The following is a 14,899-nucleotide window of genomic DNA, read 5'->3' on the forward strand; positions in this document are numbered from 1 at the left end:
ACTGCACTGCCCAATGTTTTGCTGCATTGGAGTGAACGTTTCCACAAGCACATCAGCACCTGTTCTACCTGTGGCAAATCAAGCCACAGCAATATTAATGCAATAGTAGGCTATCATCTCACAAAAAAAAGCCACCACCCTCTGGAAGACGTTGAAGTAATGAGCGTTAGCTGTTTGGTAGCGCCATCTATCGTCCATGTGATGTATTGCCACGTGATTAGGCTATTTTTCCATACCTTACGGCAAGTGGGCGCCTACCACCTTGAGGTCGGATATTTTTGACCAATTTGGGCCGAAAATGTTTTTCGACTCTTTGGAGGGCTATTTTTCCTTACCTCAAGGCAGTAGGTGCCCGGTTGGCATGAGGTATGAAATTGTGATCGGCCGAGTGCTGACGACATGGCAGCCATGTAAGTCTAACCATAAGTAATATTAACCTAATTAGACAAGATTGGCGTCTAACATGTCCTACTCATTGAGCCCGTAACGAATATCTATTAGTTAGATCATGACGTTATCAGTTTGGTTTATTGGTTTGGTTTATTGGGATTTAACGTTCCAAAGCAACTAAGGCTATGAGGGACGCCGTAGTGAAGGGCTCCGGAAATTTTGACCACCTGGGGTTCTTTAACGTGCACTGACATCGCACAGCACACGGGCCTCTAGAATTTCGCCTTCATCGAAATTCAGCCGCCGCGGCCGGGATCTAACCCGCGTCTTTCGGGTCAGCAGCCGAGCGCCGTAACCACTGAGCCACCGCGGCGGGGCCATGACATCAGTTAGTTAATTATAAGCAATTAAATGTAAGCATAACCATAACTAAATAGTAAGTTCATTAGTTAATTTTGGTGTCTAACCTGCTTTACTCACATAGAGGATTCCAAATATCTAATTCGTTTTATGATGCCTCATTAATTACTGAGTTAAAAGCAATTAAACATAGTCATGTGACTAGTTAATTATGACGTCACCAATCAATCACTGATTGGGTTGCTATATTGGGTTGCTAGATTTTAAGTGCTAACACTCTTAAAATTTCTTGCTTCTTTGTAACAAAATTCCCTGATTGGTCAATTCCCTGATGATGTCATCAGGGTCGCATGACCCCAATGGGCAAATCAGAGCGTCGCCAAATCTTTAATTCCACACGAAATTCCTCGATTGGACGAGAAAGGTCACATGATCTTGTGACATGACCACAACCTGCCCACCACTGCCAAATTAAATGCAGTTGTCGCCTGCCCACCATGGCGTGCGCATGAGCCTTACGGGCAACCTGGGTCTCACATGTCCCACCAATGGCTGTGTTTTAAACAGCCACTTATCAGAGCAGTCATGCACCACTTAACCGCTGCATCACTTAACCGTTGCACCACTGCACCAGTAAGGGTATGAGGACTCCCCGCTATCTATGAATGTGTCCGAGAAGGTTGTGACATCATCAACACCACGTGACCACCAGTGAACCAATCATGTGGGATCGTCGAAGCTGAAAATGTGAGGACCCCAAAATTAGGAAGTTTGCCTCTAAATGCTATAACATTTTGTTCCTTTTTATCTTTGTGGTCACAGACCGGTTGGCCTTGATATCATGGAGAACACCTTACATAAATGAGATATGGGTTTAATCAGTACCATTTAGAAGTGACGAAGAAGTGAGGTCAAAGTGAAACGGCAGAACTGCTATTAACAGGAAATTTTCACAATCAAAAACAACATTGACACAATGTTCCATAAAATAATACGCCATTTACAAGCAATACAGAAACACTGATTTGGGAAACTGTAATGCTGGTGATGTTGCAGTATTTTGCTACTTTTTTTTCAATAAAACACAGTTCAAGACTGCAAAAGAAAGCATGTCATATCGTTATCTTGAAGCTCGAAGTTTTTTTTTATCTCCTCTCATTCTCATCCCTCCCCCAAATACTGCTTAAACACTAGTATAGAAAGATCACATCAGGTTCTTTGTGTTCTTAAAGAAAACATATCTGGAGTGATATTAAACTCATAAAAAAATCTCACACAAATTACAGTGATAAGAATACAAAAATAGCAAGAATGATGGTCTCTGTTTAGTCAAAAATCTTTTTTGTGGGAAGGCTGAGAGCCTGTAGCAAAATAAGTAATAGTAAATATTGGGTATGTTGCTGAAAAAATTTTGTCAGCAAGAGATTATGCTATCCACACAGGCCAATTTTATACTCATTCAGTCATACTTTGGAGTTTAAGGCCGAACATGGATAATAGAGCAGGTTTTTTTTAACGAACAGATCAAATGTAATGAAACTGCACAGGCTTGTTCAAGTTTTCCTGACTTCATATTATGCAACTATTTTCCTTGTAGGTCAATTAGTTCCTGAGATATTAAATATTTCTTGCTAGTATCTGCTCAAACAATCGAAAAAGACTACTTATCAGATATTTATACCTAATATACGGGAATGAATGAAATGCTGGAAGCAGTTTTCAAATTGAGCCAACTTGGCCCTCACTGCATAGTGACTGAAGAAAAAAAAAAACATTTTAGAGGTGAAAAAAAAAATCTGGACCAAGATTGTATCCCGTATGCTTTCAGCTTCATGTTGCAAAAGAAATTAAAAGCTCTAGCTACTGCCACGCATCTTTGTACAGTTTGTTCATTTACGCTCGAATCCACCAACAGATGGTTTTATCATTTGGTTTTTGTCATGAGAGGTGACCAGACTAATCTCGACTGATAGTGGCCACACGCAACCGCTTCCACATTTCGATGGAGGCGAAATTCTAGAGGCCCGTGTACTGTGCGATGGTAATGCGCGTTAAAGAACCCCAGGTGGTCGAAATTTCCAAAGCCCCTCATTACGGCGTCCCTCATAGCCCGAGTCGTTTTGGGACATTAAACCACCATAAACCTACACCAAACAATTTTTACCGATTATTGTCGTTGCTTTTAGTTCTTTATCTCGAAGGTTCCTTGCCAACTTTAAATTGAGCACAGCCAGGAACTGCAGGCACTCTGCTCGACAACCACAGAGCACGCTTGTTGCTTTGCCGCCACTGGGTCATTCAGTTCTTTGCGGGCACAGGTCCGCCCCAATAAAGTTTCCTTTAGAGGCCTCTTCTGCTGTCTTTCTGACTGCTCTCACCACTACGCAACATCTGGTGGTGTATCTGGAAGGCTTCTTCACCCCCAGTAGCGTTCAAGCATGATTTGTCTCGTTCCTGTTGACAAAATGGCGTCCCTAGCAGAAAGAACTTCGCCCCCAACAAGACTGCGTACCTATTCATCGTTCCTAACAACTTACAAGAAGAAATTCGGCAGGCTTCACACGACAAAACAACAGCTGGCCATCTCGGGTTTTCTCACACCCTCCGCCAGCCACATACAAGATTACAGACCACGGCTAACGGTGAAAACAAGCAGAGATTGTCAGTGGGACCGCGAAAGCAGTACTCAGCTGCTCTTAAAAGGAAAGTAATCACAGCTGCTGAAAGCATCGGTACCGAGTCAAGTGCTGCTACATGGTCTGGATGAGGTAATGGGAGCCAGCAGTTACTCAAGCCAGACACAGGCCTGGATAGAGGACGCTTGGGTCAGCATTCTCCAGGAGCTCACCGGTTGTTTGGTTTGTTTTGCTTTATGGGGTTTAACGTTCCAAAGCGACTAAGGCTATGGTTTGGTTTATTGGGGTTTAACGTTCCAAAGCAACTCAGGCTATGAGGGACACCGTAGTGAAGGGCTCCGGAAATTTCGACCACCTGGGGTTCTTTAACCCTTTCGTTGTCGGGTGTTTCTGCCCGTGACACACCCCCAGTGTCGCACGCTTCCGGGATGATGGTCCCGCTGTTTCAACATCAGAATCTGACGATGCGGAACTCGCCTCTTCCTCGGATGAGACGCTGTCTGAGTCCGAATCCGAGCTCGGCTCGTATTCAGAATCGGAAGAGCCACCGCTCCAATGCGCAGAGGAAGGTCCCGCACGGTCAGCCATATCCGAAAGTAACCGCGCGCAGCGGGGGTGTGCTTTCGGTGGCCCGCAAAACGGAGAGAAATGGGACGCTGTGTAATAAAGATGAGAGAGGGAGATGGAAAAAGGCTAAAACAAAGTTAGAGGAGCTTTACGTTTGCTGCTGCCAGCCGCAAGCAGTGCGACGAGAGAGCGAAAGCAGCGATCGAGTCATGTGTCGGTTTCTTTGACCCTCGGAGTGGCAACGGTGCGCGCCCTTGAACTTGAAGCGCCCTAGCTCACACGCCGACAGAAGAAAAATAAAAACCTGCAAAACAGCGGGAGATAGCAGAATAACCCTTGGACCCATAAACACACGCACGAGCGTCATGATCCGGCGAACGCGGGGCGACCACGCCACTCAGCAAAGAGAGAGGGGTGGGATGGCAGTCGCTCCGTACTCTTCAATACACTACCAAAACAGTAAGGGGCGAAAATACGAACTTGTAGAAAGATTCAACAGATGGCGTGGCTAGTCCAAGAGCGTCAGCTTTGCGCTCAAGCGCGAAATTTTGAATGCACGATAGAGAACGTACCGGTACGTCAGTGACACTGTGGGGGGGGAAGCGCGAAAACGTACCGGTACGTCCGTGACAGCGAAAGGGTTAAAGTGCACTGACATCGCACAGTACACGGGCCTCTAGGATTTCGCCTCCATCGAAATTCAACCGCCGCGGCCGGGATCGAACCCGTGTCTTTTGGGTCAGCAGCCGAGCACCATAACCACTGAGCCACCGTGGCGGCGCTCACCGGTTGTGATTTCAAGAAATGCGAAATATTGAATGGCAAAGACATGTTTTTATGGTGGGATATCACTGACAAGAACCTTTCGGAAGACAGTACGCCCGACGACGACTACCACTAAAGCTCCGGCTACGGACACTTCCAATGCATGCACGCCTGCGCGCCCGCACGTGTGCCGGAACCAGTCAGCACATGCTCGCGGTGCCCACATCTATGCATGCCAGATAACTGGAGCCTGCACTACACGCGTCTTATCTGGCGCATACAAATAATCTGAGGATGTTTGGCTTTCACGACTTCTGGAACGTCTTTGAGCTGTCTGCCTTTCCTTTCTCAAATTGTACGTGGATGAAAATATTTTTTTTGTGTGCTATCACTTGTAGTAACCATTCCCCGCAATTAACCACTTTGTGTTTGCCTGTCTGTCTAAAGCCGGTTTTGTGTCAGGCTGCTCACCTGCTCAGGTGTGTGTGTGTATGTATATATATATATATATATATATATATATATATATATATATAGTCGAGAAGAGCAACCTGGGTTGCACCCTAACCCAAGCAACCCAAGTCCCACCGATGGCTGCACCTGCCATAGAAGAGCAGTGGCACATCCTAACCTGACCGCTGCACCACTGCACCAGGAATGACAGGAAGACTCCCAGGGATCTATGAATGGAGAGAATGTCCAATTCCGCATATACGGACATTAACCCATTATCGCTATCCGAACAACCGCCATCCGTGAACACTGGACCTGAACACCGGGACTGAAGTGAAAACCTAACTGCTAGTGCACCTAATTCGCATCTGGCATAACTACTCAAATCAACCATAATTTTTTTTTCTCGTTTTTTGCTATCTCCAAATCACACTTCATCTTATGTGCAGGTCCTGACTGCTATCTCACCTAATTCACATCTGGCATAACTACTCAAATCAACCATAACTTTTTTTTCCCGTTTTTTGCTATCTCCAAATCACACTTCATCTTATGTGCAGGTCCTGACTGCTATCTCACCTAATTCACATCTGGCATAACTACTCAAATCAACCATATTTTTTTTTCCCGTTTTTTGCTATCTCCAAATCACACTTCATCTTATGTGCAGGTCCTGACTGCTATCTCACCTAATTCACATCTGGCATAACTACTCAAATCAACCATAATTTTTTTTTCCCGTTTTTTGCTATCTCCAAATCACACTTCATCTTATGTGCAGGTCCTGACTGCTATCTCACCTAATTCACATCTGGCATAACTACTCAAATCAACCATTTTTTTTCTTTCCGTTTTTTGCTATCGCCAAATTACACCTATTATATGCAGGTCCTTATTATATGCAGGTATCTAAAGTAGTCGCAGTGGTGTACACGTGAGTGTGTGACCCTTGTACATTCTTTGTCCAAAATATACAGCCCAAGGGGTCTGCTTCTGAGCCCTGTAGTGAAGCTCCTTTTACATACTCAGGCACCCTAATGTCAAGAATGTAGCAGGAACTTAAGTTCCCAACCCTGTGGGGACTGCTCCGCGCCTTCCCCTTTGGTGTGCTTCACCACGATGGGTCCTCCCTAGTTTCTAGTTACATTAACTAAAAAGGGAGGCCACCGGCGTCACAGCGACACTAGTGCCACAGACGGCATGGTTGCTGCACACGCACGCGCGCGCAGGGGAGACCTCTCTCTTCGGCTCGCGATTTCAGCGCACGCTCAGGCACGCAGCTCCACTCTCTGCAAAAGGGGCAAGGCCTCATGGTGGGAACATTCTCCCGCCAGCTCGTCCCGTCTGGCTGCGGAGTAACCCCTGCCCTAGCGTGGGTGAACGTTCACTTATAACCCTGCTGGTGAGTCGGACGACCTCGATTCCTTAGCGTATTTTGTTGCTAGCTGGCGTTATTGCTGTTGCAGCAACAAATGCCTGTATGTGTCGGCCAGAGTGTCGTTCCTTTGTTCCCTGAGAGCAAGACCCACCACAGTTGGCGTGCGCTTGGTAGCGTACGTGATCACGGGGTGGGGTGCGGTGCGGTGATTTTGAACGATGTCAGCCGCGATTAACAAAGGGAGAACATATTTATCCCCGATTAAAACCCCACAACCCTCCCAAGTTTCAGACAGTGAAATATGCTAAAGAGCCCCGCTACACGACTTGAAGGGACTACACATGGCTTCCCATGTTTAAGACACGAGGTTGGATCGAAATGCTCCTCGCATAAGACATCCGAAGGTTGCAGCAAACGGTCGTTACGCGGGATGGCACTTCTCCATGCTTGCAAGCATTCTTCATCCTTAGGTGCAGAAAACTGTGCCATCTTTCCTTTACACGACATGTAACCAGTCGTGCATCGTGCAGCAAAGCACTTTCGCCCCATCATCAAGGTACCAAAGCACCGGCAACAGCATCATACACCCCCTCGATTAAAACGCAGTCATATTTCAGTCAAGGCAAAAAACTACAAATAGCATTTAAGTCTGTGATGAACGCAACTTATGTTCAACGATGCGTTCACCGCGAGCAGACGACAACATCAGAACGGATGGGGCGCCTGCTTCCCTGCATCATCATCTGTCAGCAGACAACGAAACAGCGAGACGTAACTCTGCAACCTTCTGAACACAGGACAAGCAGTGCCGTTGCTAGACCTTTTACATTCTTTCACCGTGGCTTCAACATACCCGTCGACAATTGCATGAAGCTCGTCGTCTTTAAGCATCCTGTCCTATTGCGGTGCACTTATCAAAGTTCTTGGACAGCGAACACTCCGACTTCTTCCCAAGCTGATGCCTGGCATGAAATAAATTTTGCAGCTCACTGATGCGTTCTGTCCTGCTCCATCGCCAACACAAAAACACAACGGTACTTGGTTTGTGCACTGCCACCGTGGCTGAGCACATCGAGCAGACAACGGAAGAGGATTCAGTCAATTAGGTGCCACCCTTGAACCATGTGCCCCGGGTAATGAATAGGATTACGTGTCACTCGTCCCTATGTCCAGTATGTTTTTATCTTTGAGCAATGAACAGATGGAGACACCAGTGGAAGGGAAATTGAGAAAAAATTGCCTTCTGAAACGAGACCAAAAGGTTCCAATAGCATGAGTTGAATAGGAGCTGCGCATAGAAGAAAAAGTGCTGTTTTAGTCAATTTTGGCTCAAATTGTGTTGACAGCACAGCATAAATTGATCCTGCGAGTAAAATATTAAACCCAGAAGTGGGAATTTCGCAGATAGGTGGTTAATTAGCTGCAGGCCGCTAAAATCAGATTAAAAAAAAAATAGCAATGTTTTCGCAATTTTTTGGTCTGTGTCCCCAGGGGTAACACGGCTCTTTGGGGCCGAAAATTCGCGACAAAAATGGGTTTTTCACTTTCGTCATTTTCAGATTCACAAGGTCATTTTGCACCTGACATCGAATTTTTAGAAAGAAATAACCAGTATTAGCTTCGTAATAACCATTTAAATTTCTGAAGGCACAAGAGTTGCCTTTTAAATCGAGGTCAACCCATGCCTCGCCGTCACTGGCTGCTTACGCACTCCCCCGGTGCTGTTTTGGTCTCATTCGAAAGCTCGCACCTCCAGTTTTCTTTATATAATTGGTAAGCAACACGGTGATTTTTCTGTTCGTGGACGAAATGACCAGAAAGAGAACGTGCGCTGCGTTTTCATAGGTTAGAAAACCCATGTGATCAAAATGGCGCTCTGTGATTGGTTAGGCCTTGGGTTAGGCTTGTCTGCTCCAAAAGCACGGCGCAATTTTGAGAAAGTGTTCAGCGTGCGGCGCGTGTGGACGAAGCATCACTCGTTGCATTGGCTGGGTGCCCGGAAAAGGAAAAAACGCAAAAGGAGCCTGGACCAGCGCAGCTTCCACAGTGCGAAGGTCAAAGTGTAGATAGTGCGTTGCCAACCGCGTCGTGAACGACCGCGAAGCGCGTCGCGGACCCGCACAGTGGATGACTATGCACCTCCAATGCCGTCGCCGGTTCTGCTCCCGGGCAAAAACAACGAACGCGCAGTCAATGCCAACCACGTACGCATCGATGCTGGAATCAACGCAACCTCAGAAGGGCGAAGGTCAAATCAGCAGCAGAAGGCCAGAAGGGCGAAGGTGCATTGACGCCGTCCAACAGCTGCGCTGCCTGCGCTGTGTTGACGCATCACCCCCGGGCATTCTGCTCCCGGGCAAAACAACGAATGTGCAGTTCGAGCCTACGCCAACTGCGTACGCATCAATGCTGGAATTATCGCTGATAGTGATGTGATCGAAGCTAGTGCCCACGAACGAGTGATACTTCGTTTTGAATTGACGCCATCGACAACGCGAAAAAGACAGCCTTTCGTCGCGTCTGTTTCTGAGGCTCCACCAAGAAGCAAGGGTCATCTTTGGGCATCATTAAGATAGCAAAAAGGGCGGCAAAGAGGTGCAATGCACCCTGATTATGCCTCCAGTACATTTCTATGAGTTTGAAGTTGTTCCTTTCACATAGGGATGGTTGTAAACGCTTTTCATCACTTTCTCAAAACACAGCATTCAGACATTTGCAATAGTGCAAGGATGATATCTCTGGTTCTAGGCTGGCTAGCTTCATAATTCTTTTTTGTTGGAAAAATAAACTCACAGAGAGTGCAATAAGACTAAATAAAGACCAGTTGCCAACCAGTATTTTTAAAACTGAGCCGCCATACTGATTTTTCTTAGGTAAAGTTTAATATGCTGTAACTTCTGTTCAAATGGGCCTAAAACAACCATTTTACCTTATTGCACTCCGTCGACATTCTAGATCATGTCTGTATGCTAAACTTCACTGTCGCCTTTACTGCTACAAAATTAGCTGCCTGTTTAGAACTAGCATTGCAGGAATAATTTGAGAACAACTTGCTTCACGGGGACAATAAAAGCATATTTGAAATCAGCTTGTTGAAATACATAAAGTGGGTAAGTTTCATGCATATCTATCAAGAAATAAGAAAAATAGTCCTTAAAGGGGCACCGCGATGATTTCCTCAGTACCAGTTAATATCATTAAATAGATTCGCCATGCTTTCCAGAGACCAGAGCAAAAAGAATTATTGAAATCGGAGCACGCAAACGAAAGTTATTCCACTCTGAAAATTCAAAATGAAAAGCTCAGGTGAAAACGCATTTAACTCGCCCATTTCACTCACCCAGTACCGAGATTGGGCGCTACCAATCAGAACCGCGCCTAGCGCACACGCAGTGGAAGCGTGCATGCAGTTGTTGCTTTGTCGGGGCTGTAGACAGCCGCGCATTTTGACGGCGTCTTCCCCCCGTGTACGCAGCGCCGTAGTCAGGGCAGGGGTGACTAATAACAAAGGAAGCTCCCCGAAGTTAGTCGGACTGGGAGGCTGTCGGCAGTAGCCCCCCTCCTCCCCAAACTTGACTCCCGTCTCCTGTCCGGCCTTTCTCTTCACAATTTTGGGCAAGGTGTGTCGACTGGCTTTTTTTTCGCTGCCGTCTTGGTAGTGTCACGGCTGGTCTCGACGCACGCGCTTTCTGGTTTGAGCCAACGTTTTTTGAACAGCGCTGACTGCCACGAAGGTTTGAAACGGAATGGAAAGTGTCGCCCCTAGCTGTATTCTTGTTAGTTTTCATTCGCTTTCCCTGCTTATTTCCAGCTTTTGTGGCATCCGAAAAGCTTTCAGTACTCAGAGACATAATATTTTGGATCTATTTCGCAAGTATAAAGGAACAATATGCATACTGGACGCACAACCAATGAGAAAGGCAGTGCCCTATCTGGATGCCACCTCATTTCCGCTGCCGCAAATGGCCGCCGCGTTGCGACACCATCGGCTCGAAACAAGCATTTCTAGCGAAGATTAAAATATCAAATATTATGATTTCGGTGATCTCATTGCGCGTTCGGAACTCACAATGTCCCTTACTCTGTATACAAAGAATAAAGACCCCATGCTTTATCTACATCGCAGGGCACCTTTAACAGGCTCCAGCATATAGAGGAAGCACTTAAACAGCAACAGATAGGGCATGTAAACAGCATTTTCAGACAAGAAGCTACTCGGCATGGATGCTAGAAAATGCAACTAACTCCTGACAAGCGTCACCTTGACTAGCAACATGTGCCATGTGCCACAGGCTACCCTGACAGAATGTTGTGAGCTGTTGGTAAAAACAGGATAGCAAATGAAACATGTTCTACAAGAGCGCCACGACTTTCTCAACACTGCCATTCCCTTTGCGTACAGTCGCTTCATGCCTTTTTAAACCACACTCATTCGCAAATGTCTTTGGGCACAAGCGACACTAGGACGGCTTTTTGCACTTCTGGAACTGCACATGTCTGTTGAGGGATCCAATTTGTGCAAAGGCCATAGGGCACAGCTCGCACTGGAATGGTTTCTTCCCCGTATGGCGGCGGACGTGTGCTGCCAAGTTACAGTGTCGAGCAAAGGTCATGGGGCACAGCTTACACTGGTATGGCTTCTCCCCCGTATGGAGGCGGAGGTGGGTTACGAGGCTCCCCTTTTCTGCAAAGGCACTGCCACAGTGCTCGCAACTGTAAGGACGCTCGCCCATGTGAATGCACACGTGCCTGACCAAGCTCCCTTTTTCTGTGAAGGCATCACCACAGTAGTCACAGCTGTAAGGACGCTCACCCGTATGAGTGCGCACGTGCCTCACCAGGCTGCCCTTTTTGGTAAAAGCACTTCCACAGTGGTCGCAACCGTACGGACGTTTGCCCGTGTGATTGCGCATGTGTCTGATCAGGCTCCCCCTCTCTGTATAGGCACTGCCACAGTGGTCACAAACGTATGGACGATCACCTGTGTGGACGCGGACGTGGACCACCAGCTGGCTTCTCTTTGCGAAGGCTTTGTCACAGTGGCTACACTGGTGCGTTTTTTTTACCTTGGGTTCACCCTTGAGGCTACCCCCCCTGGTATCAGCATCTGTCGTGCTGCGGCTCACCGGGCACATTTCTACGGGCGAACTCTGTCCAGAAGCGGCGCGTCTGCTGTCTTCGGAGATCAAGCCTGCATGTGAACACCACAGTAATTTCATTATGACGCAAGACCGGCCTGACCTGGTGTTAGGTTCATAAGAGAGTGAATGTGAATGGCAATGCTGTGCTAGACTGCATAAAGTTGAAATCAAAAAGTCGGCTTTCTGATTCCCGCTCTGAATTCAAGATAAAGATGACCAAATTTCAGGTTGCAAACAATTCATCGTTAAGAACAAAAACGGAAGACAGCATTTTAAAAGCAATTTAGCACGGAGTTATGATTTGCAATACAAGAGACTGGTGTCGTTAAAGGTGCACTGAAGAGGAATCTGAACTCCGAGCGTTCTTGGAAACTTCGAATTATTGCCCTGTGCGGCCGATTTCCCTAATTTAAATCGGATTAACGTCGGGCTCCCGCCTTTTTTTTTTTTAATTCCCCGCAAACAGTGGGAGGAGTCGACCAATCTTACACTCAGTCCCGTGGCGGCTTGCCGCTCTGCCATCGGCGGAGTGATAAGTAGTGATCGACGAAAGCAAAGAGTCCACCCGTATTTTTTATTTCCATGGGCCTAATTTGCAGTTATGTAGTCTCTGACTAGACCTATTTATTCACGGAAACCTAAAAGAAACAAAATAAAAGCGAAAGTAAAGTCGCCACGCAACTGCCTGAAAGGCACTCCATGCGTTGTCGACTCCTCCCACCGTATGCGGGGAATTAAAAAAAAAAAGGCGGCAGCCGGACGTTAAGGGGGGATGTGGGGATCAGATCGCAAAAATCACGAAAAAAGTTGATTTTTGAAAAGTACACTTTTTGGCATCTACAACACTGTTTCTATGTTGCACTGAAATATTTCACCCAAAAATAAACTTTGAAGTGCTCCAAATAAATATATTTGTCAGCACCTACACATAGACAGTGTGTGCTAGCTTAGAACTTTCAGGCTTGTTTTCTCGAAATTTTGTTTTGAGCTTAATACCTTGTTCGTGGAAAGCGTAGCACAGCAATGGGTGCATGGATTTTTACCCCGTTTGTTTTGTTGTGATCACAGAAATGTGATCTGCATCGAGACAGTCTCAGATTTACCATTTAGGCTCACATGTTTTTATTACAGTCGACGACCGATTTTTCGGACTCTCGAGGGACCGCGAAAACGACCGAAAAATCGGGCAGTCCGGAAAATCAAATTTCACCGAAAAAATCACGAACTTATTACCACTATGCCGGAGAAAGCGGCCAATTGTATTGCACACATTCTAAAGCTCCTCATGACTATATTTCGCCGCGCGAAATACCGTATAAACGCGTATAAGGGCCGAACTTTTTTTTTTCCAGATTCGAGGGCCAATTTTCGGGGTGCGGCCCATACACGCGATATGCGAAAAAAAATTTTTTTTTAAAGTAAAAACACACCAACCAGGGAATGAGCGACATTTATTCCACGTTCAATCGTCACTCGCGAAGTATTTAGACTCCTGAGCTAGTGCTGCGCTCTGGTGCACGCTCATGCCAAAAGAAGCCGCGCAGCATGTCCGCTGTCAACGCGTAGCCGTTGTTCCGAAATTCCATCACATAGAGGAGCAGCTCTTCTTCCAGTTCAGGAAACTCGCACGGCTTGCCTCGGAAAGTGCGCTTTTTGCAGCTTGTGTTTCTCTTTTGGTTGCACCATCATCGGACGCAGCGCATGGCCTCCGCGAACGGCGCAGCGCCGGAGCAGATCGCGGCCGCGATAAGATCCGGCGGCGCGCCCGAAGCGCGCTTCGATCGCGGAGGCCACAGCGTGCGCGCAGCCTCTGCGATCAAGCGCTCCGCGATCGTATTCGCGTTCCGTGTTCGGGACTAAAGACTCGGCACAGATGAGTTCCGTGAACTCGGACTACGGTTCAAGTTCGTGCGGTGGAAGACGTTCAAGGACAGTACGAATTCGAAAACACGCGAGCGCAATGTGCCGACTCGCGCAGAATTTCAGCGTCGCAAGAGGCTCCCTTTAAGCTTGACTTTCGTTTTGTTTGATCAAGTTTTCGATATCTCCTGCAGTTTGAATTAATGAGGTTCCACTGTACACATTATATGGCGGCTTGGGTACTGGCGGCGACTGCGAACGAGGTCCGAAAAATCGAGTGGTCAGTTGCGGTGCGTCCGAAATTTCAAGCGCTCTTATATATTGGCTCTATGGGCCATGTCGCGGTGCCGCGAAAAAGTCCGAATAATCAAGCATGTTCGAAAAATCAGGCGTCCGAATTTTCGGTCGTCGACTGTACATGGTAATTAGAGCATGATACATTCTAAACTTAAAAGAAGGTGCATATTGTACCCTTTATAAAGAAGAGCTGAGAAATTTTTTAAAAAATTAAGAGAGTCTTGATGTGCACCACACTTCCCAGTAAATATTAAGAGCATTTACAGACCTGTAGCTTGTCTTTTTGTCATGCTAGGCTTTCCACAAGCAAGCAACATGGGGACAACATATAAACAATGATAAAAAGGAAACTGTTAAAGCTGTCATTGTGAAACTTTATATCTGATTGTTTGATGCTATTGTAAGCCAGTCTGCCAAATTTCACCACTCTAAGTCGAAAAATAGAAAAGTTGCCTTCGATCCCCTCATTCCCCCTTAATCCGATTTAATTAGGGAAATCGGTCCCACATGGCAATAATTCGAAGTTACCAAGAATGCTGGGAACGTGTAGGTCGAATTCCCATGGCAAAATGACGAGTTCAGATCCCTCTTCAGTGCACCTTTAACTGCGCTGCTTTTGCAATAAAGATAGAGGTCCATTTTCATGCACCTCAGAATAAAACTCTGAGAACATAATATGTACTATTTATAAACTCCATGATGAGAGAAATGTATGAGTTGCTACTCAAAACTCGACGACAGCGCAATATTCAAGTATGAAATTTCACGTACAGCCACAAGGATGTTTGCTGTTCAACAGTGAGTAGCGCAGCATTTGAAAATTAGCCTGAATTTATAAAGTTAGTGCTTGCTCAACATATCTCGAGCCAAAACCTAGATCAGCCCTTTTGTTGTCCATAATGTCTATTTTACAAAAGCGCAAAATAATCACGCAGACTAACCAAGTTATTTTCCTTGCTTGGCCAAAATGACTGAGCGCTTCTTGCTGTAATACTGCCAATTTTCGTTAGCAAGTCAGCAGCGCATACAAAAACAATGCAAAATCAGCGTCT

The 14,899-nt window shown here is 46.3% G+C and overlaps 1 pseudogene across 1 annotated transcript in view; it reads right to left on the reverse strand.

The window, feature by feature from the left end:
* Positions 1-2,883: 2,883 nt before the first annotated feature.
* LOC149346670 (cytosolic endo-beta-N-acetylglucosaminidase-like) overlaps positions 2,884-14,899 on the reverse strand; it is a 71,467-nt pseudogene continuing 59,451 nt past the window's right edge. Inside the window, exon 10 of the transcript XR_016292446.1 lies at positions 2,884-11,740. The product of XR_016292446.1 is annotated as a cytosolic endo-beta-N-acetylglucosaminidase-like (transcript). The remainder of the gene's footprint in view (positions 11,741-14,899) is intronic.

This window comes from Amblyomma mixtum, chromosome 4 (genome assembly GCF_055824585.1).
Source record: "Amblyomma mixtum isolate Tamu chromosome 4, ASM5582458v1, whole genome shotgun sequence".
Lineage (NCBI taxonomy): Eukaryota > Metazoa > Arthropoda > Arachnida > Ixodida > Ixodidae > Amblyomma > Amblyomma mixtum.